This window comes from Trachypithecus francoisi, unplaced genomic scaffold, assembly GCF_009764315.1.
Source record: "Trachypithecus francoisi isolate TF-2019V2 unplaced genomic scaffold, Tfra_2.0 Lachesis_group8, whole genome shotgun sequence".
In the NCBI taxonomy this organism is placed as follows: Eukaryota; Metazoa; Chordata; class Mammalia; order Primates; family Cercopithecidae; genus Trachypithecus; species Trachypithecus francoisi.
The window spans coordinates 76,842,637-76,870,389 of record NW_022681473.1 but is presented as its reverse complement, the minus strand read 5'-3'; the positions used below and the strand labels follow the sequence as shown (position 1 = coordinate 76,870,389).

The following is a 27,753-nucleotide window of genomic DNA, read 5'->3' as shown; positions in this document are numbered from 1 at the left end:
TGAAGTATTAGTTCAAGCACTTAACATGTATTTCTTGCTTATAAGAGTCATTATCATAATCAGTAGAATTTATAAAGCCCATATATAAGCTAGGTTATTTGCATATATTATTTTAATCTTTACAATGTTTTAGAGAAGTATTTAGAGATCAGGAAATGAGGCACTGACAAGTTAAGAAACATGTCCAAGATTATAGGCTGGGGCATGGTGGCTTACGCCTGTAATCTCAGCACTTTGGGAGGCTGAAGTGGATGGATTACTTGAGGTCAGGAGTTCAAGACCAGCCCAGCCAACATGGTGAAACCCCATCTCTACTAAAAATACAAAAATTAGCTGGACCTGGTGGCACATGTCTGTAATCCCAGTTACTTGGGAGGCAGAGGCAGGAGAATCGCTTGAATCTGGGGAGGAGGAGGTTGCAGTGAGCCGAGATCCTGCACCGCACTCCAGCCTGGGCAACAGAGTGAGACCATGTCTCAAAAAACAAAAACAACAACAACAAAAAAAATTATACAGGTAGTAAATCAGAGAACTGGTATTTAAACCCAGATTCCCAAACCCTTTTCATGTAACACAGTTGACTTAGTTTGCATACTTAAAAAACACTTGGCCAATTTTTTTTTTTTTTTTTTGAGATGGAGTTTCGCTCTTGTTGCCCAGGCTGGAGTACAATGGCATGATCTTGGCTCACCGCAACCTCCGCCTCCCCAGTTCAAGAGATTCTCCTGCCTCAGCCTCCCTAGTAGCTGGGATTACAGGCATGTGCCACCACACCCGGTTAATTTAGTATTTTTAAATTATAGACGGGGTTTCTCCATATTGGTCAGGCTGGTCTCTAATTCCTGACCTCAGATGATCCGCCCGCCTCGGCCTCCCAAAGTGCTGGGATTACAGGCATGAGCCACTGTGCCCGGCTGGCCACTTATTTTATTTTACTTTGACAGGATACTATTAACTCTATTTAAAAGGTAAGGAAATTTAGACACAAAGAAGTTAAATGGCTTGCCCAATCTCACACATTAAAGGAGAGTTTTCCTGAAACCCTACTTTCTGGCCATTAATGCAATACCTTTTCAGCTATTCATGCATCCTATGACTGGATGAAGTTACATTAAGAGGACACAGTGTTGTAGTAAAACACCAGGTTCTTGTCATATGACCAGGAAAATTTAGGCACACAGACACAACTGTAGTGTGAGTAGGGCAGGGTTTATTGGGTGAAAAGGAAAAAACGAAAGAGGAACTCTGAGCAAAGTCAGATGGAGTCCTACTAACAGATCTCCCACCTCACAGATTGATTCCCAGGTCACCACACAGGAACTGAAGAGGTCAGGCTCCTTCCCCTGCAAATGGCAGGAACTTTCACTGGCTCCACCCTCTTCCCTCAGTGCGCAGGTGGGCATTCTTCAGAGAGAATCAGTCGGGAAGGGTGCACTTCATCCGGGACCATCAGTCCGGTTTTTCAGCCTTCAGGCTTTTAGGCTTGGAGGCAGGGTTTCTTCGGGACCCTTGGCTGCCTCCTGTCTCTATCTATAGTTTTAAATGCACTCAAAGCAAACCTTAAGAGGGCCATCATCCTTGAATTCTTAGTTCCCACATATTCATGGTTTTACCTAGTTGTGGTGAGGAAAGAGGCAGTTGTTAGATTTCCAAGTATCCAGAAATCCTCAATGAGTGCCAGCAAACATTGATCTTCAAAGAGAGATGGTCTTCAACAGTTTTACCTTCCAAACCACACTTCCCAATAAAAATGATCCTCCACAGCAAGTTCCAAAGTAAGCTCCCCAGTTCCCAGGTTCTAGGAGAGGGTGTCACCCACAACACATGGGAAATGTGGCCAGTCATTTAGGTTCTCCATCTCCATCAATTTACCTTTGATGGCAAAGCCAGATGGGCTTCTCTGAGTACCACTTGACTTTCCTGTTCACCTTATGGGGCTCTCCTTTTCTTTTAATCTTCCTCTTTCACTAGTTCCCTGCATAAATGCTTCTCCTTGCCAAGAAGACACATTGACGCAAATGATCAGATAAATACGCTAATAATTTTTCTTGGCAAATCAACTCCGTGTCACCTCAGGTCTCTACACACTTTCTTCCAACTACTTGACAGCCCTATCCACTTACAATCACAGAGTTCTTAAAACCCAGATGCAGGTTGAGCCCAGATTCTAATTTCAAATCTCCGTTGGCTCGCACTTGGGATATGTTCTGTCTTCCATCTCCAGCTGGCCCGCTGTTGTGCCCTTTCCTCTGGAACGAAGACTTCTCCACATTCATCTCCACATTCCTCACACTTAAACTAGTGGAATTTATAGCTTGCTAACTCAGCCTTGCCCCAGAGAGCAAGCAAAAGGGAATTGAGTTCAAGGCCTGCCTGCTGGCCAGGGAATAGAATAGGCAAAGCTCCAACTTTTGACCTTTGTGCCCCATTTTTCCTTCCTTGCCTTGCCCTCCATCCCCATTTTAAAAATACTTCCCTTCTAAAGGTCTCTGCTTAACTTTCTCAGCACCCAGCACTTATTACTGCCTAGTTAAGGCTCAGCAAGAAAACCCTAAAGTAAGTTTGTAAAACCAGAATTTGTTCCCTACCTCAAGAAGAAAGTCCAGTAGAGACATTTTTTTGAAACATGCATTACCTGTTTTAGAACCCTATAGTGGCATTAGGTAAAGCAATCCTACAAAATTTACCGTGAAATTGGGTGAACTTCTACTTCGTTGTACTAAGAGTTCATATGACTTCTAAGAGTTCCAGGAAGCAATTTAAAGAGAGGACATAATCAAATCAGTGCCCCTTCAGTCTTTTCCTGTTTTACTGAAAGAAAAAGACACCTGGACTCATTTATTCATTCATTCTACAAACATTAATGAGCTCCTGCTCTGGGCCAAATATGAGTTATGTGCTGATGGTATACCATGTAAATACAAAATAACACAATTCCCTGCCTTCAAAAGGCTTGAAGAGGGATTCAGGCTTCATGTTCCATTTCCGGTGGCTTGACCTGTCCTGCCCAACTACCTAAGGCTGAAAAAATATTGCCCCTCTCCTCCTGCTTCATCTCCCATCCCACATGGTAGTGGGTGGAAATAGAGACAGACCAGGTGCAAATTCCACTTCTCTCCTAGTGTTCATCATTTTGCAACCTCTAGTCATCTTGGTTTCTTTGTCTATAGAATAGTAGGTAATATTTAATGTGTATTTTGCAAGGTTTCTGATAATTAGAAATGAGGCCAGTGCAGTGGCTTATGCCTATAATCCCAGAACTTTGGAAGGCCGAGGTGGGCAGATCACTTGGGGTCAGGAGTTTGAGACCAGCCTGGCCAATATGGTGAAACCCTATGTCTACTAAAAATACAAAAATTAGCTGGGTGTGGTGGCAGGTACCTGTAATCCCAGCTACTTAGGAAGCTGAGGCAGAATTGCTTGAGCTGGGAGGCAGAGGTTGCAGTGAGCTGAGATCACATCACTGCACTCCAGCCTGGGCAACAGAGTGAGACTGTCTCAAAAAAAAAAAAAATATATATATATATATATATAAAATGTAATTATTATTATTTAGGTAAAGTATCTGGCACATAATAATTGATAATAAGAGCTATTGTAATAAATGGAATGAGATACAGGAGTTGTCCAATAAGTAGCAGCTATTAATATGGTCGTTCTTTGTCTTCAATCCATAATTCAAAGGGCTGATGTGTCAAGGTGAGGGTTAATGGATGTGGAGGATTATTTTCCCTGGCTGCTTTCTCATCCTCTATTGTGCAAGCCCTGTTTGTGCAAGCCTTTCTTTTCTATCCTGAGGAGCTCAGGGTGTGTCTGCTCCCGAGGCTGGCCAAGTTCTACCTGCTGAAGTTTCCTGTGCAGCTAGGGGTCAAGCAGTTGGCAAAGTCAATCCAGCCAGCTGCTGTGATGTGATACTTCTGAAGGAAATCCTGGATGGGTCCTGCAAGGGAGTTGCAAGCTGCAGCCTGGATTAACCCAGGCTGTTCATCAGTGTGCCTCAGCTGCTCGTCCACTCTCTGCTGGGCAGCTGGGCAAGAACTCCAGGACCGCCACTCCCCACTGCCCAGAAGAGGGAACAGTGGGGATTCCTGATCAGTACATGTCCTCCTTCCCAGAAAAGGGATTAAGTGTGCCCTGACAGTATACTCTGCCATCATTCTTTCTTAGGGAGTGAGGCGAGTGAGAAAAAGGCCCTGAACAGTCCACTCCCCCAATCCCTTTAGCTGCTTCATTCTGCCATCAAATACTGTACCTCAGCAAGCAATCTACTGGCATCAAACGTGTCTGTGTTCTTGGTAAAGTGAGGATAATAATGCCAACCTCAGAGTGTTGTTATAAGAAGTCAATGAGAGCTCACATGTGAAAGCACTTACCAAATTGCCTGGCACATGGTAACTACACAATACAGGCTAGTGTTCCATTTTTAAAAATAATTATGTACAGTGGTATTATGTTGTGTAAGGAAAACAAGCCCTTAAGTATCTATCAGAACTCCATTGTAGGTGACCAAAACCTGACTACAACCTACATTAGAAAAAACTCATGGAACTAATAGGCATGGCTAGATCTTGAGGCTCAGGTAAAGTTTTCAGGGCTTGGTGTCTCTGTCTTTATTTCTTAGCTGGCTCTGCTTGGGCTCTGATTCTTTTTGCTCTTGGTTTCATTCCTCCTGCCATACACAGGATCTCTCCCTGTGGGAAGGAAGATGGCCGTGGAAATCTTGATCCAAAAGGAAGAAGGACATACTCTCTCCCAGCGTCCACGTATTAAATCCTGTGGCAGGACTTTGGCCCTTTGTGGGTCACATGCCCATGCCCACACCAGGAGTCAACAAACTATGACCCACTGGCCAAATCCAGCCTGACTCTTGTTTTGGGGCAGCAGATGAACTAAAAATGGTTTTGTCATTTTTTTTTTTTTTTAGTAGAGACGGGGTTTCACCGTGTTAGCCAGGATGGTCTCGATCTCCTGACCTCGTGATCCGCCCGTCTCGGCCTCCCAAAGTGCTGGGATTACAGGCTTAAGCCACCGCACCCGGCCGGTTTTGTCATTTTTAAATGATTGGGGAAAAAACAAAAGAAGAGTAATATTTTTTAACACCTGAAAATCATATGAAATTCCAATGTCAAGGTCCATAAATTTCAGTTTTATTATAACACAGTCACACCCATTTGTTTCTGTATTGTCTATGGTTGGTTTTCCACTGTCACAGCAAGTTGAACAGTGGTGACAGAGGCCACATGGCCCACAAAGCCTAAAATACTTGCTATCTGCTCTTTACAGAAAAATTTCCCTGACCTTGCCCTAGACCAATCATGGTAAAGAAGAACATAGGACAGACCCTCTGATGGCCAGATCTGAGTCATGTGCCCAGCCCTATAACTGGGAGACTGGTAGGGTAAGAAGAAAAAGGCTTTATAGTTACCAAGCACTTGCCATGCATGAGGCACTGCTGTAAGTACTTCATTCCTATTAACTTATTTATCCTTACAAGAATCCAAGTGGTAAAGACTTTTGTCATCCTCATTTGATAGATGAAGACACTAAGACACAGAAAGGTTAAGGAATCTTTCAAAAGTTACACAGCCAATAAGCGGTAGAGCTGAGATTTTTTGTTTGTTTGTTTGTTTAGATGGAGTCTTGCTCTGTCGCCTAGGCTGGACTGCAGTGGTGCGATTTTAGCTCGCTGCAATCTCTGCCTCCTGGGTTCAAGCGATTCTCATGCCTCAGTCTCCCGAGTATCTGGGATTACAGGCATGCACCACCACACCCAGCTAATTTTTGTATTTTTAGTAGAGATGGGGTTTTACCATGTTGGCCAGGCTGGTCTTGCACCCCCGCCCTCAAGTGATTCACCCACCTCAGCCTCCCAAAGTGCTGGGAGGCGTGAGCCACCACACCTGGCCAGAGCTGAGATTTGAACCATATTGTCTGCTCCAGAGTTAACTCTTGAGCCTTACAGAATCAGTTCTAGCAAAACAAAGTGAAATAGGGGTGGGAGAATGGTGGGTTGCCTGGGTATAGAGTGGTGCTGGGGAAAAGAAACAACAGATATCTGGCCAGGCGCGGTGGCTCACGCCTGTAATCCCAACACTTGGGGAGGCCGAGGCGGGGAGATCACCTGAGGTCAGGAGTTCAAGACCAGCCTGGCCAACATGGTGAAACCCCGTCTCTACTGAAAATACAAAAAAAAATTAGCCAGGCATTGTGGCAGGCACCTGTAATCTCAGCTACTCAGGAGGCTGAGGCAGGAAAATCGCTTGAACCTGGGAAGCAGAGGTTGCAGTGAGCCGAGATGGTGCCATTGCACTCCAGCCTGGGTGACAACATCGAAACTCCATCTCAAAAAAAAGAAAAAGAGAGAGAGAGAGAAACAATAGATATCCATCAGTGTCAGATCAATACAGGTCTGAAAATTTTTTACTTAGCTTCTTAGAACCTTAGGATTTTAAAAATCTAGTGTGACGTAGATAAGATGTACTTTTTTAGGGTGGTCAAAAAGATAGTTAACATTCATTGAGCACTTACTCCGGGCTAATACTAAGTACTTCATGGATGTTGTCTCACTGAGGAAACCAAAGCTTAGAAAAGTTACATAGATTGCCCAGAGTCACACGGTAAGTCCACTCAGGCCTCGATGAGAAGCCAGGTCTATCTGACTCAAGTGCCTAGGCATGTAACCACTACACAGCACTGCCTCCCATCTGAGAGAATGAAGGGAGATAACATATCAAATGGACCTAGAAGAAAGTTTGATATATTATTGTAGACACTCAATTAAAGTTCGTTTCCTTTCTTCCCCTTTCTTGACTTTTCTGTTCACATTATGAAGGTTTATGAGCAAGAAATCCATGTGTATCCTTGAAGAGTCCTGTTGCCTCTATCTTTGTAGTTAATATTTAAAAGAATAAAATCACTCTTTAATCAGTCCTGCTATCAAAAAGGCAGAGCAAAAATAGCAACAGTTCAGAGAAGGGCAGTGAAAATAATTTGTGGTATGCATGGCAGAAGAGCATGCCATGTAAAGAGAAATTCCAAACTTTAGGATCATTTCATTTGGAAAGGAAAGCTCACAGAGGCATGATGTTTACTGCATAATAAGCTGATGACAGGCATAGGAAAGGCTAATCAAAACCTGGCATTGATTTTTCCCCCAAAATGCAAGAACCAGACTGTTGAACACATTGTATAATAGCCCCGTCACCTTCCACTCTGGAACACTATCAAAGTGAGTTTTACCCTCCCTTCCTACTGACTATGTGCCAAACCACACCTCTAGTCCCAATCAGTACACAAGACACTACACTCCACACGTACTATTCAGAATCTGGAGATGTCTTGCTGGAAGATGTGTTGGGGCCATGCAGTTCAGCCCCTTATGTTTCAGATGAAACTAAAGGCCAGTGAGGTGAAATGAGTTGTCCAATTTGTATAGTGAGCCCATATCATATATAGATTTAGCCTTGGCCTTGGGGGTCAGATGACTGGATTAAGGTCCTTTCTAGCTAAGGGACCTTTCTGAAATTCAGTATACCCATTTTTAATATGGTTGGAGGGTCAAATTATGACTACAAAAATACTTGGTAAACGTTAAGTGTATTGTAGCCTAATTTCCAGTTGAGTACTTTTTCCTCTAAGTCATTCTGCTCCTTGGAATAGTCTGATGTAGGAAGAGAGCACAATGCTAGATTGCTGGGAAAAAAATTGGAAGATGTAGCACCCCCTCCTCCCTTTACTTCCCTTCACCAACAATAAAGTACAAACTTCAAAAGAAACAAACTTGAAAATGGCGACTGCTGGACTCAAAAACCTTTCCCGGAGTGGAACCCTGTGGTCAGATATTGACCAGGGCAATCCTTGAACAACTTGGTTGCCATCCAAGTCTGTTTTCAGTAGGGAATAAAGTTCATGTTTTGGAGGCAGTATCCTTGACTTTTTTATCCTGTTATTCAAATATTTCCTAATAATCTTCAGCATTTATGCACTCAAGAGACCTTGAAGGAAAAGGATACAGGGCTCCAGTCTTTTTTCCTTCCTTTTGCTAATGAATAGATGTTTTCTTTCTGAATCGACTGCCCCTATCACCCTATTTTTTTCATGCTCACATAACCCTACAAGAAAGAGGTCAAATAGCAAATGGGAAATTGTAAGTTACCAAGTTTGGGTTTAGATTTAACATTATGAGGTCCTTTTCAACATGAAAAAACTAAGTAGAGAGGGACTGAAATTTTAGCACATATATACATACTATGCAGCTGGAATAAGTGTGGGTGTTTCTGGTGCCACCTATTGGTCATACTGTAAGACTAAACTATATGCAGTATTGTTGGCCATGAAAATGCATATAAAATGGAACATATGCTGTAACATTCAAAGTTATGCATTTCAGCAGGCTGGCTGAATGTTGAAATGGAGTGAAGTTACTTGAATATTATCTTTACTTACAGCAACTTAGAACCATAGGACTATGTTGCTATGTGATTTTCACTTTGGCTTACTCACCCATTAAATGCATAGAAAGGAATATATAATGAGGCATAGTCTCTGGGAACTCTTGAGATTAATTAACCAATACTCAGATTCAAATGACTCTCGTGTCGTATGATTCAGAAGTGCTGTTGGTGCCCTGTCCAGATCCCCTTTACCAGCCAGTGTACCCAGGCAGTTATCCCCAGCTGCTGGGAGAGTTAGCTAATACAAATCACAGCTTCCACTTTCTCTGGAGAATTGCCCTTGGCCATGAGGAAGAGACCTTGAGCTAATGGGAGCCATCTTGGCCAGGAGGCTACATGCGCATGTACACATAGACTTGACCTCTGCAGCTGGTGGCCCATGACTAACTGTCGTGGGGAGTACAAAAGGCCAGCCACACCCCCTCAACTTTAAAGTGGGTTTAACTCGGTGGTACAATTTGTGATTCAGTGCTCCTCATGAGATAAGGTGGAAGCAGGACATCAGGAGAAGCCAAATTCTTGCTTAACACCTTTCTCTGTTGTGTTCTGTTTCTCACTCCTTCTTTTTTTTTTCGAATTATTATTATTTTTATTATACTTTAAGTTCTAGGATACATGTGCACAATGTGCTGATTTGTTACATATGTATACATGTGCCATGTTGGTGTGCTGCACCCGTTAATTCGTCATTTACATTAGGTATATCTCCTAATGCTATCCCTCCCCCTCCCCCACCCCACAACAGGCCCCAGTGTGATGATGTTCCCCACCCTGTGTCCAAGTGTTCTCATTGTTCAATTCCCATCTATGTATCACTCCACTTCTTAAAAACACTCAATAAATCACTTGAGCACAAATCCTCACCTCAGGGTTGGTTTCTAAGGAATGTCACCTAAGACAAGAACTATCCCATGAAAAAATGTATCTTTGTAATGATGAAAGCTATGTGCAATGATGAAAGTAGCCTACCCCTTTGGGTTTTATTGTGGTTTTCCCAACATGCTTGGGAGGTAAATACTAAATAAAGCAATTCTTCTCCATAGACAGCAAGGCCCAGGCTGAAGGATAGTAGCAGTGATACTGCACTGTGGGGTGATGATATAAAATATATCCTTGAATGGCATTCTCCCTGAGTTTTCTGAGAAATGCATTTAGTTTCAAAATAGTATATCCGTGCTGGCATTAGACCTAGTGCTCCCAGGGGCAATGAAAAATAACCTGGAATTGGAAGACCCAAGGCTTTGCACATTTCTGCATCTGCTGGAGGAGCCAGGCCTTCTGGCTTGTGCCAGAGGAGAACCTTGGGGAAAGAGAAAAACTCTGCCTGGAGACAACTTTGGAAATCTCATAAGAATTATTGGTTGATTTAATTGGGTCTTGGTTGTAGAAGTTCCAGCTGGTTCCCCAGAAGCAGCAGTGCCAAATAAGAAGCTGGGAGCTTTGGGTCTAGTCAGGTCTGGGGTTGAATCCTGCTTCTCCAACTTACTGACTCAGTTTCCCCATCTACACAATGGGGATCATAATATTTAACTCCAAAACTTGGGGAAGAGGTTTAGAAATAATATAAATTCAGTACCTGGTATATATATGAGTTAGTGAATAAAGGGCAGCTATCACTAGAGCTATAGCATTCACTGACCAATCTAGCCTCTCTCACTAATAAAGGTAATATTTTGACTTACTTATCTAATTTATTTTGAACTCAGGAATGAAAATAATGATGTTTTTTAGGGCTTTATTGGGTACCCCAAAGAGCTCGTTTTGTTTATCTTATTAATCCTCAAATGCTCCTTCCTCAGTGAAAACCAGCAGAAGGGTTTCATAAGGACATGATGTACAGTTGTACAGATTGTACAGTGCACAAAAATACCCTGATTTGGGCAAGTGGGCTAAAATCTAGCCTTACTTCCCTTACCAAGCTGTGAACCCCACAGGGTGGTATCTACCTAGAGGGAATGGCTTTACTAATTCTCACAGAAAATGGGCTAAAGCAACCCTTTACTTAGGGTACAGCTTCCTGTTGTGAGCAGAGGAGACCATGAGAAACTCCTAAAGAAAACATCTAAGCATCATGATCTCTAGACTCAATTTCCACCTACATTCTCTAGTCTCTCAGGCAGACCCTAATAAAGATATTTTAGGTCATGGCAATTAGCTGGCAGGGGCCTTCTCAAAATAAGTTGCCTAGCTCAGATGTTCCTGTTTGGGTATTAGTAATACCCAAAGTAAAGTCTGAAAAATTACTGACACCATCCACCTGGGATATTTGAAGGAAAATGCAATTTCCTGTACCATGCACCTGACCTTCTAGATTCTAGAATCTCTAGAAGTTAAATTAGGGAACAACTGTCTGAAATAATCATATTTTCACAGGCTTGTTGAGCAGAAAAAAAATGCTCCTTGGTTAAGGATTCCCTTCGTTCACAAAGTCTACATGGGTGTCTTAGTGAAGACTTGAAAGTTCCTTGGAAAGGCTCTTCTGGGGAGAAGCCAAATGATGCAACAGTCATAGGCTTCCTTTCTCTTGATAACCTCCCTCCACTCTACCTTTCCTCCCCTTATATATACACAAACCCATCTCTTACAGGGATCCTTTTCCCCCCTCTCTTTCCTATTTCTGGCCCATAGTATATAGAAGGACATACCTTCCAGCAGGCAGAAGCAGCTACATCATGGCTAACTATCCTAGAAACTCTAGTTTACCTTTCAGAATCATATTTAGCATTTTCTATTGCTTTTCCCACAGCCCGGAGGTAACCCAAGCCCTTCCAAGCATCCTAAGTCTGTCCTTGGTGGCAATCCTAACAGTCATGGAATTTCCACATGATGGTTCAATTATAGGGCACCTGGTTATTAAGTTAAAATGGTGCCTTTAACATAGCATAGGCCTTAGATAATAGCATAATAGCAGTTAACATGTAAGCACATCCTTATCAACATAAGGTTTGCCAATCAAAGAGCCAAATTGACTGTCCTATAACAACAACTCTACTATGAGGTATACATCTACAGTTGTGTCAAGATAACTTTGCCCAGCTCCTAGGTAATTACTTCCAAGTGAGCATCAATGTTATTGAGGATCAAATCCATTAAAAGATGTAGTCTAAGAAACATTCAACACCTGTGCTAGAAATAGAGACAAACTTAACATGGTTTCTACTTTTAAGAAACAGTCTAGTAGAAAAATGTCTATGGAATCTCTCTATGACAAACAGAAGACTATATCACTTAAGGGGTTCTTATTATGAAGAAGTGTGGCTTGAGCTATAATTTAGATGCTGGGAAGAGAACTAATATTTATTGACCACCATTAAATTTTCACAACAGTCCTACTAGTTTGATTTCTGGGTCTATTGTGATGCCTTCAGATGCAAGAAATAAGAGACCAACTAAAAGTAGCTAAAATAAGAATAAAAAAGTATTTCATTTAACCATGTGTCTAAACATAGAGTTTATTAGGTTGATTAATTCAGTAACTCAACCACCTCCGCAAGAACCATGTTCTTTCCATTTTTCTGTTCTCTCATTGTGTTAGGGTTCTCCGGAGAAACAGAACAAATAGTGTATGTGTGTGTATTATGAGGAAATGGGTCACAATATTATGGACTCTACTTAGTCCCAACCTCTGCAGGGTAAGCTAGAAAGCTGAAAACTCAGGAGAGCTGATGTCATAGTTATAGTCTGAGTCTGAAGGCCTAAGAACTAGGAGAGCCAATAGTGTAGTTCCAGTCTGCAGGCCAGCAGGCATGAGACCCAAGAAGAACAGATGTTTAAGTTCCAGTCCAAAGGCAGGAAAAAAAAACTGATGTCTCAGATTGAAGGCAGTCAGGGAGGAGGAATTCTCTTATTCTGGGGAGGGTCAGCCTTTTTGTCCTATTCATGCCTTTAACTGATTGGGTAATTAGGGAAGGCATCTGCCTTACTCAATCTATTGATTTAAATGTTAAACTCATCCAAATACACCCTTACAGAAACACCCAAAATAATGTTCAACCAGATATCTGAGTACTCTTTGTCCCAGTCAAGTTGACATAAAATTAACAATCATAGTCATCTTCATTATTTGGCCTATACCTCTTCTGGTAGCAAGATAGCATCAACAGTTTCAGCCATCACTTCTTCACACAACATCCAAAAGCTGGAGTAAAAGGAGGAGGTTGGTCTATTCTGCCACACCCTTTCTAGAAGTTAGGGAAAATGTCCCAAAAGGAGAACCCTCTAAATTCACCACCCCCATATCTATTTCAATCTCATTGGCTAGAATTATGTCACATACCATTCTTATACCAGCCACTCACAAATTTTTATTATCTCCGTTTTAGAGATATGAACACTGAGGCTCATAAACATTGAGTTGACCCACACCACACAACTAACACAATGTTAAGTTAGAACTGCTAACAACATCTCTCTGGCTCTCATTTGCTAGCTGTAGCTATTGATAGATCTGATTTGGCCCTACATTGTAACTTTGGGCCAATGCTTTGATCCCTACAAATTTTCTTTTCTGATAAATAGACACAACAATAGTTCTTACCTTTTAGAGTATCACATTAACTTAGTACATGTAAAGCACTTTAGCTATTATTTGCTGCCCCACCATAGGATAAAGAATGACACAATGTGTAATTCTTGGGTGTGCTATTCACCAAGAAGATAAGACAAATTATGTCCCTAGAGCTTCACCACAGCATCACCTTGACTAAAAGTTGTAAGATGACTTAACCTTAGAGTGAGAGTGGAAAATTATTTAACTTAAGTACTACTATAACACAGACAAGTTTGAACTCCATGCCACAAGAAACATGTGAAATAAAGCTAACAGAGGCCCACCCCAGTGCTAGGCTGGATCCTGCAGCCTCAGGTACAAGGCTGATAACCACAAACCCACACTCCAAGCCATCTTCCACAGCCCAGACTCTAGCAGACTCAAGATTCAGGTCTGCCCCTGCAGACCCAGATACCAGGCCCACTCATGAAGACCTGAGCTACAGGTTTACCCAAGTCGACCTTCAGACCACCCTGCAGACCTAGGCACCAGGCTGGCCACTGTGGACACAGACACCAGGACCATCCATTCACAGACCCAGCAACCAGGTCAGCTACTTGAGGACTCCAACAGCAAGCCCATCCACAAATCCCACCAGTTAGCCCACCCAGTACCTCTGGATAGGTTAACTAGTGAAGGTCTTTCCCTGTTGAAGCAAGTTTGCAAAGGTGGGAAAAAGTACTACTTCTTCAAATGCACAGAAACCAACACAAGACCACCAGGATCACCACCAAAGGAACAAAATAAAGCACAAGTAATCAACCCTATAAATGGGTATCTATGAACTGCCTAACAATTATAAATAATTGTCTTAAATAAATTCATTGAGTGACAAGAGAACACAGACAAACAACTAAATGAACAAACAAAAATCGCAGAAACAATACACGAACAAAATGAGAAGTTCAACAAATATAAATCATTTTTAAAAATTCTGGAATTGAAGAATACAATGACTAAACTGAAAAATTCCATTGAGATATTCAACAGCAGACTCAGTCAATCAAAAGAAAGAATCACTGATCTCAAAGACAAGTCATTTGAAATTACAAAGCAAAACAACAACAACAACAAAATAATAAGATAGTGAAGAAAGCCTATGGGATTTATGGGACAACATCAAGTGAACCAACACTCACATTATAGGATATTCAGAAGGAGGAATGAAAGAGAAAGGAGCAAAAAGCTTATCTACAGAACACGTCCGCCCAGCACCAGTCTGGAGTTGGAAGTGAACATTCATACACATGAAGTCCCCCAAAAACCACAAAAACAGATCTTCACCAAGACATTTTATTATTATTATTATTTTATTTATTTATTTATTTATTTTTGAGATGAAATCTTCCTCTGTTGCTCAGGCTAGAGTGCAATGGCGCGATCTCAGCTCACTGCAACCTCCGCCTCCTAGCTCAAGCGATTCTCCTGCCTCGGTCTCCCGAGTAGCTGGGATTACAGGCACCTGCCACTGCGCCTGGCTAATTTTTATATTTTTAGTAGAGATGGGGTTTCATAATCTTGGCCAGCCTGGTCTCAAACTCCTGACCTTGTGATCCACCCGCTTCAGCCTCCCAAAGTGCTGGGATTACAGGCATGAGCCACCGCACCTGGCCTCACCAAGACATTATAATCAAATTCTCAAACATCAATGACAATGAAGTTTGTTGTTGTTGTTTTTTTTTTGACAGAATCTTTCTCTGTCACCTAGGCTGGAGTGCAGTGGCATGATCTCGGCTCACTGCAACCTCTGCCTCTTGGGTTCTGGCAATTCTCCTACCTCAGCCCCCTGAGGAGCTGGGGCCACAGATGCCCACCACCCACATCTGGCTAATTTCTGTAAAGATTTTTTTAAAGTAGCATATCTCTTTAATAAATGGTGCTGGGAAAACTGGATATCCACATGCAGAAAATGAAATTAGACCTTATCTTAAACTACATACAAAAATGAACTCAAAATGAATTGCAGACTTAAATGTGGTTGGGCATGGTGGCTCATGCCTATAATCTCAGTACTTTAGGAGGCCAGGCAGGAGGATTGTTTGAATCCTGGAGTTCAAGACCAGCCTAGGCAACATCATGAGACCCTCCCTCCCCACCCCATCTGTGCAAAAAAAAAGTAAAAGAGTTAAATGTAAGGCTTGAACTACTAGAACAAAAGATATAGAGAAAATCTTCTTGACATTTATCTTGGCAGTGAATTTTTTATTTTCTCGCTCTGTTGCCCAGGCTGGAGTGCAATGGCGCGATCTTGGCTCACTGCAACTTCCACCTCCTGCGTTCAAGTGATTGTCCTGCCTCAGCCTCCTGAGTAGCTGGGATTATAGGTGCCTGCCACCACACCCGGCTAGTATTTTTAATAGAGACGGGGTTTCGCCCTATTGACCAGGCTGGTTTTGTTCTCCTGACCTCAGGTGATCCTTTCCCAAGGTGCTGGGATTACAGGCATGAGCCATTGCGCCCAGCTGAATTTTTTAAAAAATTACTCTAAAAGCACAGGCAACAAAAGCAAAAATAAACTAATGGGATGGCATCAAACAAAAAAGTTTCTGCACAGCGAAGGAAACAATCAACAAAATGAAAAGGTAAGTTGTATAATGGGATAAAAAATATTTGTAAACGATATATCTGATAAGGGGTTACTATCCAAAATACACAGGAAACTCAAACAACTCAATGGCAAGAAAACAACAGAAATTTTTAAATGGGCAACAGACCTAAACGGACATTTCTCAAAAGACATACAAATGGCCAACAGGTATATGAAAAGGTGCTCAACATCACTAATCATCAGACAAATGCAATTCAAAACCACAATGAGGTATTACCTCCCATCTGTTAGAACAGCTATCATCAAAAAGACAAAATATAGCAAGTGTTGGTAAGGATGTGGAGAAAACCCTTGTCCACTGTTGGTGGGAATGTAAACTGGTAGAGCTATTGTGCAAAATAATAACCAAAGAAAGGAAATCAGTATATCCTCAAAAAATTAAAAACAGAACTATAATATGCTACAACAAGCCCACATCTGGGTACATATCCAAAGGAAAAGGAATCGGGATCTCTGATATCTCTACCCCTGTCTTCACTGCAGCACTATTCACAGTAGCCAACGTGTGGAATCAAACTACCATCAGTGACAGATGAAAGGATAAAGAAAACTTCACATACACACGCACACACACAGGAATATTATTCAGTCTTATAAAAAAAGAAAATTCTATCATTTGTGACAACATGTATGAATCTGGAGGACATTATGCTAAGTGAAATAAGCCAGACACAGAAGGACAAATACTGCATAATCTCTATACGTAACATCTAAAAAACTCAAATTCATAGAAACAGAGAGTAGAGTGGTGGTTGCCAGGGACTGAGGGATTGGGGAAATGGGAGGATGCTGGTCAAAGGGTACAAAGTTTCAGTTATGCAGAATGAATAAGTTTTGGAGATCTAATGTATAGCGTGATGATTATAGTTAATAATAATGTATTGTATACTTGAAATTTGCTAAGAGATTTGATCTTCAATGTTCTCACCACAGACCTACACAAAAGGTAACTATGTGAGGTGTGATGGAAATGTACATTAGGTTTATTGTGGTAATCATTTCATGGCATATAAATGCATCAAAACATCATGTTGCATATCATAAATATATATAATTTTTATTTGTCAAAAACACCTCAACAAAGCTGGAGGGAAAAGAAATCTAACAGTATTTTCCAAGCCCAGTGGTAAGTTATATAGTTCATATAGTTATAGTTCTTCATATAGTTATCTCTTTAATTTTCACGAAGCCCCTTGGATGATAAAGAAATTTTGTTTTTGCTTTTGTTTTTCCTGGAGAAGGTTACTATGGTGGGGAATTCCTCTAAGAAGGAAAACATAATTGCTTCATTTCCTTGCTGGAAATTATTATCAATTGGTCAACATCCTTTCCTGGGGGCTCATTATATCCCTTGTGTTCTAAGTGCTAAGGCTTCAGTGTAATGTATTAATAGTAAGTACTGAACTGGGAAGTCAGAAGGCCTGGGTTCTAGCCATGCTCTGCATCTAGCTAGCAATATCAACCTGGACAGCCAATTAATATTTCCCTTTCTCTTGCTGTCTTCATTTATCTTCAAGATGGGGCGATGGGGTGGACCTTTTGGTCTCTAAGTTTTAATCTTCTACTTCTGACATTCTATGAGCCACACAGCCTCTACTAGTTTGGTCTCATGTGGATGGTATAATTCAGACCTCATTAGCTTGTCCCTCAAGGAAGGCTTAAATAGCATCACAGGGGCAGAAATGAGAAAGTCATTCAACACAATACCTTCATGAACACAAATGTTTTGAAAAGGAGGAAGGAGAAATGGCATGGCAGAGGGAGAGGAGTGATTGGCCACTCTGAAGGACAGGCAGGCAGGGAATGTTTATTCATTCTTAGTCAGCAAATGACAACATGCGGCAGTAATATAGAGAACAGGAAAGGGCTGGAATATACAGAGCAACCTATGACCTAGCTCCTGGTGTATGCAGTCTGAAGTCTCAGGTCTGACTGACGGGTTTACTGCTATTTACCCCAAAACCTGGTTTCCACAGAAATCCTAGTTTCTGGAGAAGGTAGGTGGAGGAAAGACAGAGTTAGATATGGTGGGAAGGGTCCTGGGAACAGGGTAAGGGATCTCTAGTTTGAACCCTGGATTAGATAAGTTATTTCCATTCACTGGGTCTCAACTGCTTTATCTGTTAAGCGGTGTTCAGTAGCAGATGATCTGGAACATTCCTTCCAGGTCTCTGATAGTCTAATGGATACTATCAGCTGCTATTGTTTCTTTACATTGGTGTGAAAATTGTTTTCTTTTTTTTTTTTGAGACAGAGTCTCACTCTGTTGCCCACGCTGGAGTGCAGTGGCGTGATCTTGGCTCACTGAAATCTCCACTTCCCAGATTCAAGCGATTCTCCTGCCTCAATCTACCAAGTAGCTAGAATTACTGGTGTGTGCAACCACACCCAGCTAATTTTTGTATTTTTTAGTAGAGACAGGGTTTTGCCATGTTGGCCAGGCTGGTCTTGAACTCCTGAAGGGCTACTAAAGGAAAATCAGATAAAAATATAGGCATCTGGAAATTTTCAGGATGTGATAAATGAGTGATCCTTAATGTCTACCCTATTTTGGGGAGGAATTTCAGTTACCTTAGCAATGCATACTATAAACACTCAATCAATAGTTGTTAACTGATTAAACTTACTATAATGACTAGGCAAGGAACTAGCTGATTATCAAATTTCCTTGCAATGCTAATATACCCTAATAAAATTTACAGAGAAAACTAGGGAGGCAATGAAGCTGTCTAAGGTGGCATGCATAATGATTAAAAGCACAGGCTGTAGAGTCAGACAGACTTGTGTTGGAATATCAACTCGGCCATTTATTGTGGGACCTCAGGCAAGTTTCTCAATCTATCAGATACTCTGTTTCCTCATCTGCAAAATGGGGAGATTAACAGTAGGTACTGTATCGATTTATTCATTTAAGAAATATTCACTGAGGAGGGGTTGCTTCCAAGATGGCGGAATAGGAATAGCTCCTGTCTACAGCTCCCAGCAAGATCCACACAGAAGATGGGTGATTTCTGCATTTCCAACTGAGATACCTGGTTCATCGCATTGGGACTGGTTGGACAGTGGGTGCGGCCCATGGAGGGTGAGCTGAAGTAGGGTGGGACATCCCCTTACCCAGGAAGTGCAAGGGATTGCGGGATTTCCCTGTGGTAGCCAAGGGAAGCTGTGAGTGACTGTACCTGGAGGAATGGTATGCTCCTGCCCAAACACTATGCTTTTCCCATGGTCTTCGCAACTGGCAGACCAGGAGATTCCCTCCTGTGCCTGGCTTGGTGGGTCCCACACTCACGAGTCTTGCTCACTGCTAGCGCAGCTGTCTGAGATCAACTGGGATGCTGGAGTTTGGTCAGGGGAGGTCCACCGTTGATGAGGCTTGAGTAGGTGGTTCTATGCTCACAGTGTAAACAAAGCGGCAGGGAAGCTCAAACTGGGCAGAGCCCACTGCAGCTCATCAAGGCCTACTGCCTCTCTAGATTCTACCTCTGGAGGCAGGGCATATCTGAACAAATGGCAGCATGGCAGCAGATAGCTTCTAGAGACCTAAACGTCCCTGCCTGACAGCGCTGAAGAGAGCAGTGGTTCTCCAAGCACAGCGTTCCAGCTCCAATAATGGAAAGACTGCCTCCTCAAGTGGGTCCCTGACCCCTGTGTAGCCTGACAGGGAGATATCTCCCAATAGGGGCTGACAGACACCTCATACAGGCGAGTGCCCCTCTGGGATGAAGCTTCCAGAGGAAGGAATAGGCAGCAATATTTGCTGTTCTGCAGCCTCCTCTGGTGATACCCCTGCAAACAGGGTCTGGAGTGGACCTCCAGCAAACTCCAACAGACCTGCAGCTGAGAGGCCTGTTAGAAGGAAAACTAACAAACAGAAAGGAATAGCATCAACATCAACAAAAAGGACATCCACACCAAAACCCCATCCATAGGTCACCAATATCAAAGACCAAAGGTAGATAAAACTCTAAAGATGGGGAGAAAACAGACCAGAAAGGCTGACAATTCCAAACACCAGAACGCCTCTTCTCCTCCAAAGGAATACAACTCCTTGCCAGCAAGGGAACAAAACTGGACGGAGAATGAGTTTGACAAGTTGACAGAAGTAGGCTTCAGAAGGTCAGTAATAACAAATTTCTCTGAGCTACAGGAGCATGTTCTAACCCATTGTAAGTAAGCTAAAAACCTTGAAAAAAGGTTAGACGAATGGCTAGCTAGAATACCCAGTGAAGAGAAGAGCTTAAATGACCTGATGGAGCTGAAAACCATAGTACGAGAACTTCGTGAAGCATACACAAGCTTCAATAGCTGATTTGATCAAGTGGAAGAAAGGATATCAGTGATTAAAGATCAAATTAATGAAATAAAGCAAGAAGAGAAGATTAGAGAAAAAAGAGTGAAAAGAAATGAACAAAGCCTCCAAGAAATATGGGACTATGTGAAAAGACCAAATCTACGTATGACTAATGTACCTGAAAGTGACGGGGAGAATGGAACCAAGTTAGAAAACACTCTTCAGGATATTATCCAGGAGAACTTCCCCAACGTAGCAAGCCAGGCCAACATTCAAATTCAGGAAATAGAGAGAACACCACAAAGATACTCCTCAAGAAGAGCAACCCCAAGACACATAATTGTCAGATTCACCAAGGTTGAAATGAAGGAAAAAATGTTAAGGGCAGTCAGAGAGAAAGGTTGGGTTACCCACAAAAGGAAGCCCGTCAGCCTAACAGTACATCTCTTGGCAGAAACTCTACAAGCCAGAAGAGAGTGGGGGCCAATATTCAACATTCTTAAAGGAAAGAATTTTCAACCCAGAATTTCATATCCAGTCAAACTAAGCTTCATAAGTGAAGAAGAAATAAAACCCTTTACAGACAAGCAAATGCTGAGAGATTGTGTCACCACTAAGCCTGCCTCACAAGAGATCCTGAAGGAAGCACTCAACATGGAAAGCAACAACCAGTACCAGGCACTGCAAAAAGATGCCAAATTGTAAAGATCATTGACACCATAAAGAAACTGCATCAATTAATGGGTGAAATAACTAGCTAGCATCATAATGACAGGATCAAATTCACACATAACAATATTAACCTTAAATGTAAATGGGCTAAATGCCCGAATTACAAGACACAGACTGGCAAATTGGATAAAAAGTCAAGACCCATCGATGTGTTGTATTCAGGGAACTCATCCACGGGCAAAGACATATATAGGCTCAAAATAAATGGATGGAGGAAGATCTACCAAGCAAATGGAAAACAAAAAAATGCAGGTTTGCAATCCCGGTCTCTGATAAACCAACTTTAAACCAACAGACTTTAAACCAACAAAGGTCAAAGAGACAAAGAAGGCCATTACATAATGATAAAGGGATCAATTCAAGAAGAAGAGCTAACTATCCTAAATATATACAGACCCAATATAGGAGCAACCAGATTCATAAAGCAAGTTCTTAGAGACCTACAAAGAGACTTAGACTCCCACACAATAATAATAGGAGACTTTAACACTCCACTGTCAATATTAGACACATCAACAATTCAGAAAATTAACAAGGATATCCAGGATTGGAACTCAGCTCTGGACCAAGTGGACCTAATAGACATCTACAGAACTCTCCAACCCAAATCAACAGAATATACATTCTTCTCAGCACCACATCACACTGATTCTAAAATTGACCATATAATTGGAAGTAAAACACTCCTCAGCAAATGTAAAAGAACAGAAATCACAAGAAACTGTCTCTCAGACCACAGTGAAATCAAATTAGAACTCAGGATTAAGAAACTCACTCAAAATCGCACAACCACATGGAAACTGAACAACCTGCCCCTGAATGACTACTGGGTACATAACAAAAGGAAGGCATAAATAAAGTTGTTCTTTGAAACCAATGATAACAAAGACACAACGTACCAGAATCTCTGGGACACATTTAAAGCAGTGTGTAGAGGGAAATTTATAGCACTAAATTTGTACAAGCAAAAGCAGGAAATATCTAAAATTGACACCCTAACATCACAATTTAAAGAACAGGAGAAGTAAGAACAAACAAATTCAAAAACTAGGAGAGGAAGAAAAATAACTAAGATCAGAGCAGAAGTGAAGGAGATACAGACATAAAAAATCCTTCAAAAAATCAATGAATCCAGGAGGTGGTTTTATGAAAAGATCAACTAAATAGATAGACCGCTAGCTAGACTAATAAAGAAGAAAAGAGCAGAATCAAATAGACACAATACAAAATGATAAAGGGGGTATCACCACCGATCCCACAGAAATACAAATTACCATTAGAGAATACTATCAACACCTTTATGCAAATAAACTAGAAAATCTAGAAGAAATGGATAAATTCTTGGACACATACACCCTCCCAAGACGAAACCAGGAAGAATCTGAATATCTGAATAGACCAGTAACAGGTTCTGTAATTGAGGCAATAATTAATAGCCTACCAACCAAAAAAAGTCCAGGAACAGATGGATTCACCCGAATTCTACCAGAGGTACAAAGAGGAGCTGGTATCATTCCTTCTGAAACTATTCCAATCAATAGAAAAAGAGGGAATCCTCCCTAACTCATTTTATGTGGCCAGCATTAACCTGATACCAAAGCCTGATAGAGAAACAACAAAAAGAGAAAATTTTAGACTGATATCCTTGATGAACATCATTGTGAAAACCCTCAATAAAATACTGGTGAACTGAATCCAGCAGCATCAAAAAGCTTATCCACCGCAATCAAGTCAGCTTCATCCCTGGGATGCAAGGCTGGTTCAACATATGCAAATCAATAAACGTAATCCATCACATAAACAGAACCAACGACAAAAACCACATTGTTATCTCAATAGATGCAGAAAAGGCCTTTGACAAAATCCAACAGCCTTTCATGCTAAAAACTCTCAATAAACTAGGTGTTGATGGAATGTATCTCAAAATAATGAGAGCTATTTATGGCAAACCCACAGCCAATATCATACTGAATGGGCAAAAACTAGAAGCATTCCCTTTGAAAACCAGCACAAGACAAGGATGCTCTCTCTCACCACTTCTATTCAACATAGTATTGTAACTTCTGGCCAGGGCAATCAGGCAAGAGAAAGAAATACAGGATATTCAATTAGGAAAAGAGGAAGTCAAATTGACTCTGTTTGCAGATGACATGATTGTATATTTAGAAAACCCCATTGTCTCAGCCCAAAATCTCCTTAAGCTCATAAGCAACTTCAGCAAAGTCTCAGGATACAAAATCAATGTGCAAAAATCACAAGCATTCCTATACACCAAGAACAGACAAACAAATCATGAGTGAACTCCCATTCACAATTACTACAAAGAGAATAAAATACATAGGAATCCAACTTACAAGGGATGTGAAGGACCTCTTCAAAAATAACTACTAACCACTGCTCAACGAAATAAAAGAGGACACAAACAAATGGAAGAACATTCTATGCTCACAGATAGGAAGAATCAATATCATGAAAACGGCCATACTGCCCAAGGTAATTTGTAGATTCAATGCCATCCCCATTGAGCTACCAATGACTTTCTTCACAGAATTGGAAAAAAACTACTTTAAAGTTCATATGGAACCAAAAAAGAGCCCACATAGCCAAGACAATCCTAAGCAAAAAGAACAAAGCTGAGGTATGATGCTATCTGACTTCAAACTATACTACAAGGCTATAGTAACCAACACAGCATGGTACTGGTACCAACACAGATATATAGACCAATGGAACAGAACAGAGGCCTCAGAAATGACACCACACATCTACAACCATCTGGTCTTTGACAAACCTGACAAAAACAAGCAATGGGGAAAGCATTCCCTATTTAATAAATGGTGCTGGGAAAACTGGCTAGCCATATGTAGAAAGCTGAAACTGGATCCCTTCCTTACACCATATACAAAAATTAACTCAAGATGGATTAAAGACTTAAATGTAAGACCTAAAACCATAACATCCCCAGGAGAAAACTTAGGCAATACCATTCAGGACATAGGCACAGGCAAAGATTTCATGACTAAAACACAAAAGCAATGGCAAGAAAAGCCAAAATACACAAATGGGATCTAATTAACTAAAGAGCTTCTGCACTATAATCAGAGTGAACAGGCAACCTACAGAATGGGAGAAAATTTTCACACTCTGTCCATCTGACAAAGGACTAATATCCAGAATCTACAAAGAGCTTAAACAAATTTACAAGAAAAAACAAACAACCCCATCAAAAAGTGGACAAAGGATATGAACAGACACTTCTCAAAAGAAGACATTTATGCAGTCAACAGACATATGAAAAAATGCTCGTCATCAGAGAAATGCAAATCAAAATCACAATTAGATACCATGTCACACCAGTTGGAATGGGGAGCATTAAAAAGTCAGGAAACAACAGATGCTGGAGACAATGTGGAGAAATAGTAACACTTTTATACTGTTGGTGGGAGTGTAAATTGGTTAACCATTGTGTAAGACAGTGTGGCGATTCCTCAAGGATCTAGAACTAGAAATACCATTTGACCCAGCCATCCCATTACTGGGTATATACCCAAAGGATTATAAATCATTCTACCATAAAGATACCTGCACATGTATGTTTACTGCACCACTACTCCTTTACAAAAAGGAAAGCTAGGTGTGAAGTTTGGGAAATCAGGGGCAAAGAGGAACCCACAGGGACAAACTAGATCCCATGTCTGTCTTTAACCACCTCTAAGCTTGATAATGCAGGTGACCTGCAGAAGCTAGAGTCCTAAGCAACAGAACTACTCAAGCACCTAGCCCAGGACTCAGAGAAAATAAAGGAGATCATCAGGAGTTGGAGGAACTGCAGGCCCAGGTGCTACCCCATGCCAGCAGGTGAGCCAGCAGATCAGTAACAGTGTGCACGAGCCACCATGGTGCCTGGTACCCAGCACTGACTTTCAGAGCATAAAAATGCTGCTTCACATCTACCTCCCCAATCTTGTGTTAATTTTTCTTGTAGCTTACCCTAATCTAGAACCATGTAGGAAGGAGATCCTGGGAAAGTTCATTTCACCTTAGGTAGATTAACATAATATGAAACTAGTAGAGTCTACTCCCTGTCAGCCTGGGATGCATATATACTTCTTTTAACCACACTTAACTTCCAAATAAAGACAATAGCAAAATAAGGCTTTCCCTTCACAATACACAATTTTCCCTCATTCAACTGAAAATATGCTATCCCTCTCCCCAAGAGAGACTATAAAGTCCCTTTATTCATCTTTAGGTAATAATCATTCTTTCCTAGCTGAGTCACACTCTCCTATGACATCTTGCTATTTAATTCTGTCCTGGTTATTTGTTGCTAACCAACAAACCAACCTAGACCTATAGGAATAAAACAATGATCATCACGGATTTTATGTGTTAGGAATTTGGAAAAGGCACAGCAAGGATGTTGGGATGACACCAACAGTAGAGGTTAGGAATAGCAGAGGCCAGAGAATCCACTTTCAAGATGGCTTCTTTCCTCACATTTTGGGCACCTGGCTTGGGATGGCTGAAGGAAAGGCTCATCTGGGACTAATGAAGAACCTGCATGTAGCCTCTCCTTCATGGCAGTCTTAGAGTAGCTGAACTATTTACAAGGTTGCTCAGAGCTCCAAAGGGAGTTTTCCAGCAAACAAAGTAGAAATTGCATGACCTTTCATGATGTAGCTTTGGAAGTCATGTAGTAGCACTTACAGCATACTGTGTTGGTTGAAGAAGTTACAAACCCTCCCTGATTCAAGGGGAGAGAACATAAATTCCGTCCTTCAACAGGAGAAGCGTCAAAGAATTTGAGGCCATGTTTAAAACCATCTGGGACTTTATCTCGTCTAGTTCATACTTATACACAATATGTGGTAGGTAGTTCACTCTTTGGTCATTATTTAGCATCATTTTCATTCATATTCATTTCTCATCTCCATTAATTAATGAGTGGTGTCTATGAGAATATTATTAAAAGTGCCTTCCTTTCCATGCTTCCCAAGGTTTCTTGGAAAATTACCCATCCTTCAAAGCTAAGCTTACATTCTAATTTTTCTACAAACTTATCAATTACAGGTAATTCCTTGACTTAAAATGCCTTGGCTTGAGACCCTGGCTTTTACCAACTGTTTCATGACATATATGATTCCTAATGGCTTCAGCTGACAATAATGAGATGAGTGGTTGACTAGCTATAGTAGTAAACAGTGATTTAAAAAATGTCTTAGGTTCCATCCTGCTAACATGGTGAAACCTCATCTCTACTAAAAATATAACAAATTAGCCGGGTGTGGTGGCGGGCGCCTGTAGCCCCAGCTACTTGGGAGGCTGAGGCAGAAGAATGGTGTGAACCTGGGAGGTGGAGGTTGCAGTGAGCCGAGATAGTGCTACTGCACTCCAGTCTGGGCAACAGAGTGAGACTCCGTCTCACAGAAAAAAAAAAAAAAAAAAAAAAGTCTTAGGCTGATTCATGAAATAGAGAAACACATTTGCTTCTGAATTGAAAAACAATTTTTGTCAAGGTTTTTTTTTTTAGGCCAGACGCAGTGGTTTATGCCTTTAATCCCAGCACTTGGGAAGCCAAGGTGGGTGGATCACTTTGAGCTCAAGGGTTTAAGACCAGCCTGGGTAATACGGCGAAACCTGTCTCTACAAAAAAATATTAAAATTAGCACAGCATGTTGGCTTGCACCTGCGGTCCCAGCTACCCAGGAGGCTAAGGCTGGAGATCACTTGAGCCCTGAAAGCAGAGGTTGTGAGCCACGATCACACCACTACACTCCAGCCTGGGCAAAAGAGTGAGACCCTATCTCAAAGAAAAAAAGAAAGAGATTTGTTGACTGTAAAAGATTTAAGAATAGACACAGTCAAATAAAAAGGAAGATAAATAATTGGCAAAACATCTGACTTGAAAAGAAACCTGAAAGCGTGCACCATGCCTGACTTGGAGGAGCGGTTCATAATCTTGACTTAACCGTCATTCTGGAACCACTTAGGTAGTATTTTGATGATTGCCTATACCCGGCTCATAATGCAGGCCCTCTTTTTCTGAATAATCAGATCACTTATAGCCAGAACCATTCATTTATGTATTAAACAAATAACTAAGGACTGCCTTCTATGGCTCAGGTAATATTGTTCTATGTTGTTTAGGAGCACAGTAGGGAAAAAGACACAGCCTCTGACTTCAGAGGAGAGTGAAAGAGACAAAAACAAAACAACCCAATAACTGTATAATACAGAACCTTAGGTACAACAACAAGGGGAAACAGGAAATAAGAGAGCTCAACAAAAGGCACTTAACCATAAAAAAACTTGTTTCACCCTTGGTCTCATGTCTTAATCTCCCCCAATGTGACTGTAAGCTCCTTGAAGGCAGAAACCACCTTTAACAGGTCCACATACTCTCTAGTACCCAGCTCAGTGACATGTCCACAATAACCCATCACTAAACATTTGTTAATAGCTTGACTGATCAATTTCACTGAAATGAAATGAGGCTATGGATGTTAACAGCGTGTTTGCATTATTTTTTGCCTTCCATGGAGGTTTTTAGTTGTTCATCTTTGTGTTATCACCACCAATAAATAAGGATGTCTGATGTACCATTTAATGCTTGCTAAATTTATGGGTAGGAGGAAAAATTTTGAGCTTCTATTCCTTGAAATGCAAGAGCTCTGTGGTGACAATTCTTCTCTGCTAGCTAGTGGTGCAATGGACTAAGGGAGTTGGGCTCTGCCACTTAATAGGTGTTAATCTCTTGGGAACTTTGATTCCTCAGCTCGAAGTAAGATCAGTGTACCCTTCCACCTTACTCAGTAGGCGCATTTTTGTTTTATAACTAGTTTGGGTGCAGGGGGAGATGTAACACCCTATTTATAAACACATGGAATGTGTCATGGCATCTTCCTTTGCTTCTGTTGTTCCACAGTAAATTCCCAATACTTATGGGGTTTTAGTCCCAGTGAATTATTTTCCTCAAAAACCAGGCAGGATAATAATGAACCACTTTCTTGCATTTTCCATCAAGACAGCTCTTTGTGAGTTCTAAATGTTCTATCTAGATTCAAAGAAGCTGGTTTCTTCATGAGTGGTTGGAATAAGACTTTTCTTGGAAGCTACT

At 41.3% G+C, this 27,753-nt stretch overlaps 1 long non-coding RNA gene across 1 annotated transcript in view; it reads right to left on the bottom strand.

Moving 5' to 3' along the window:
* LOC117081166 overlaps positions 1-27,753 on the bottom strand; it is a 56,790-nt gene that overhangs the window by 25,643 nt on the left and 3,394 nt on the right. The gene's annotated exons all lie outside the window — the stretch shown is intronic.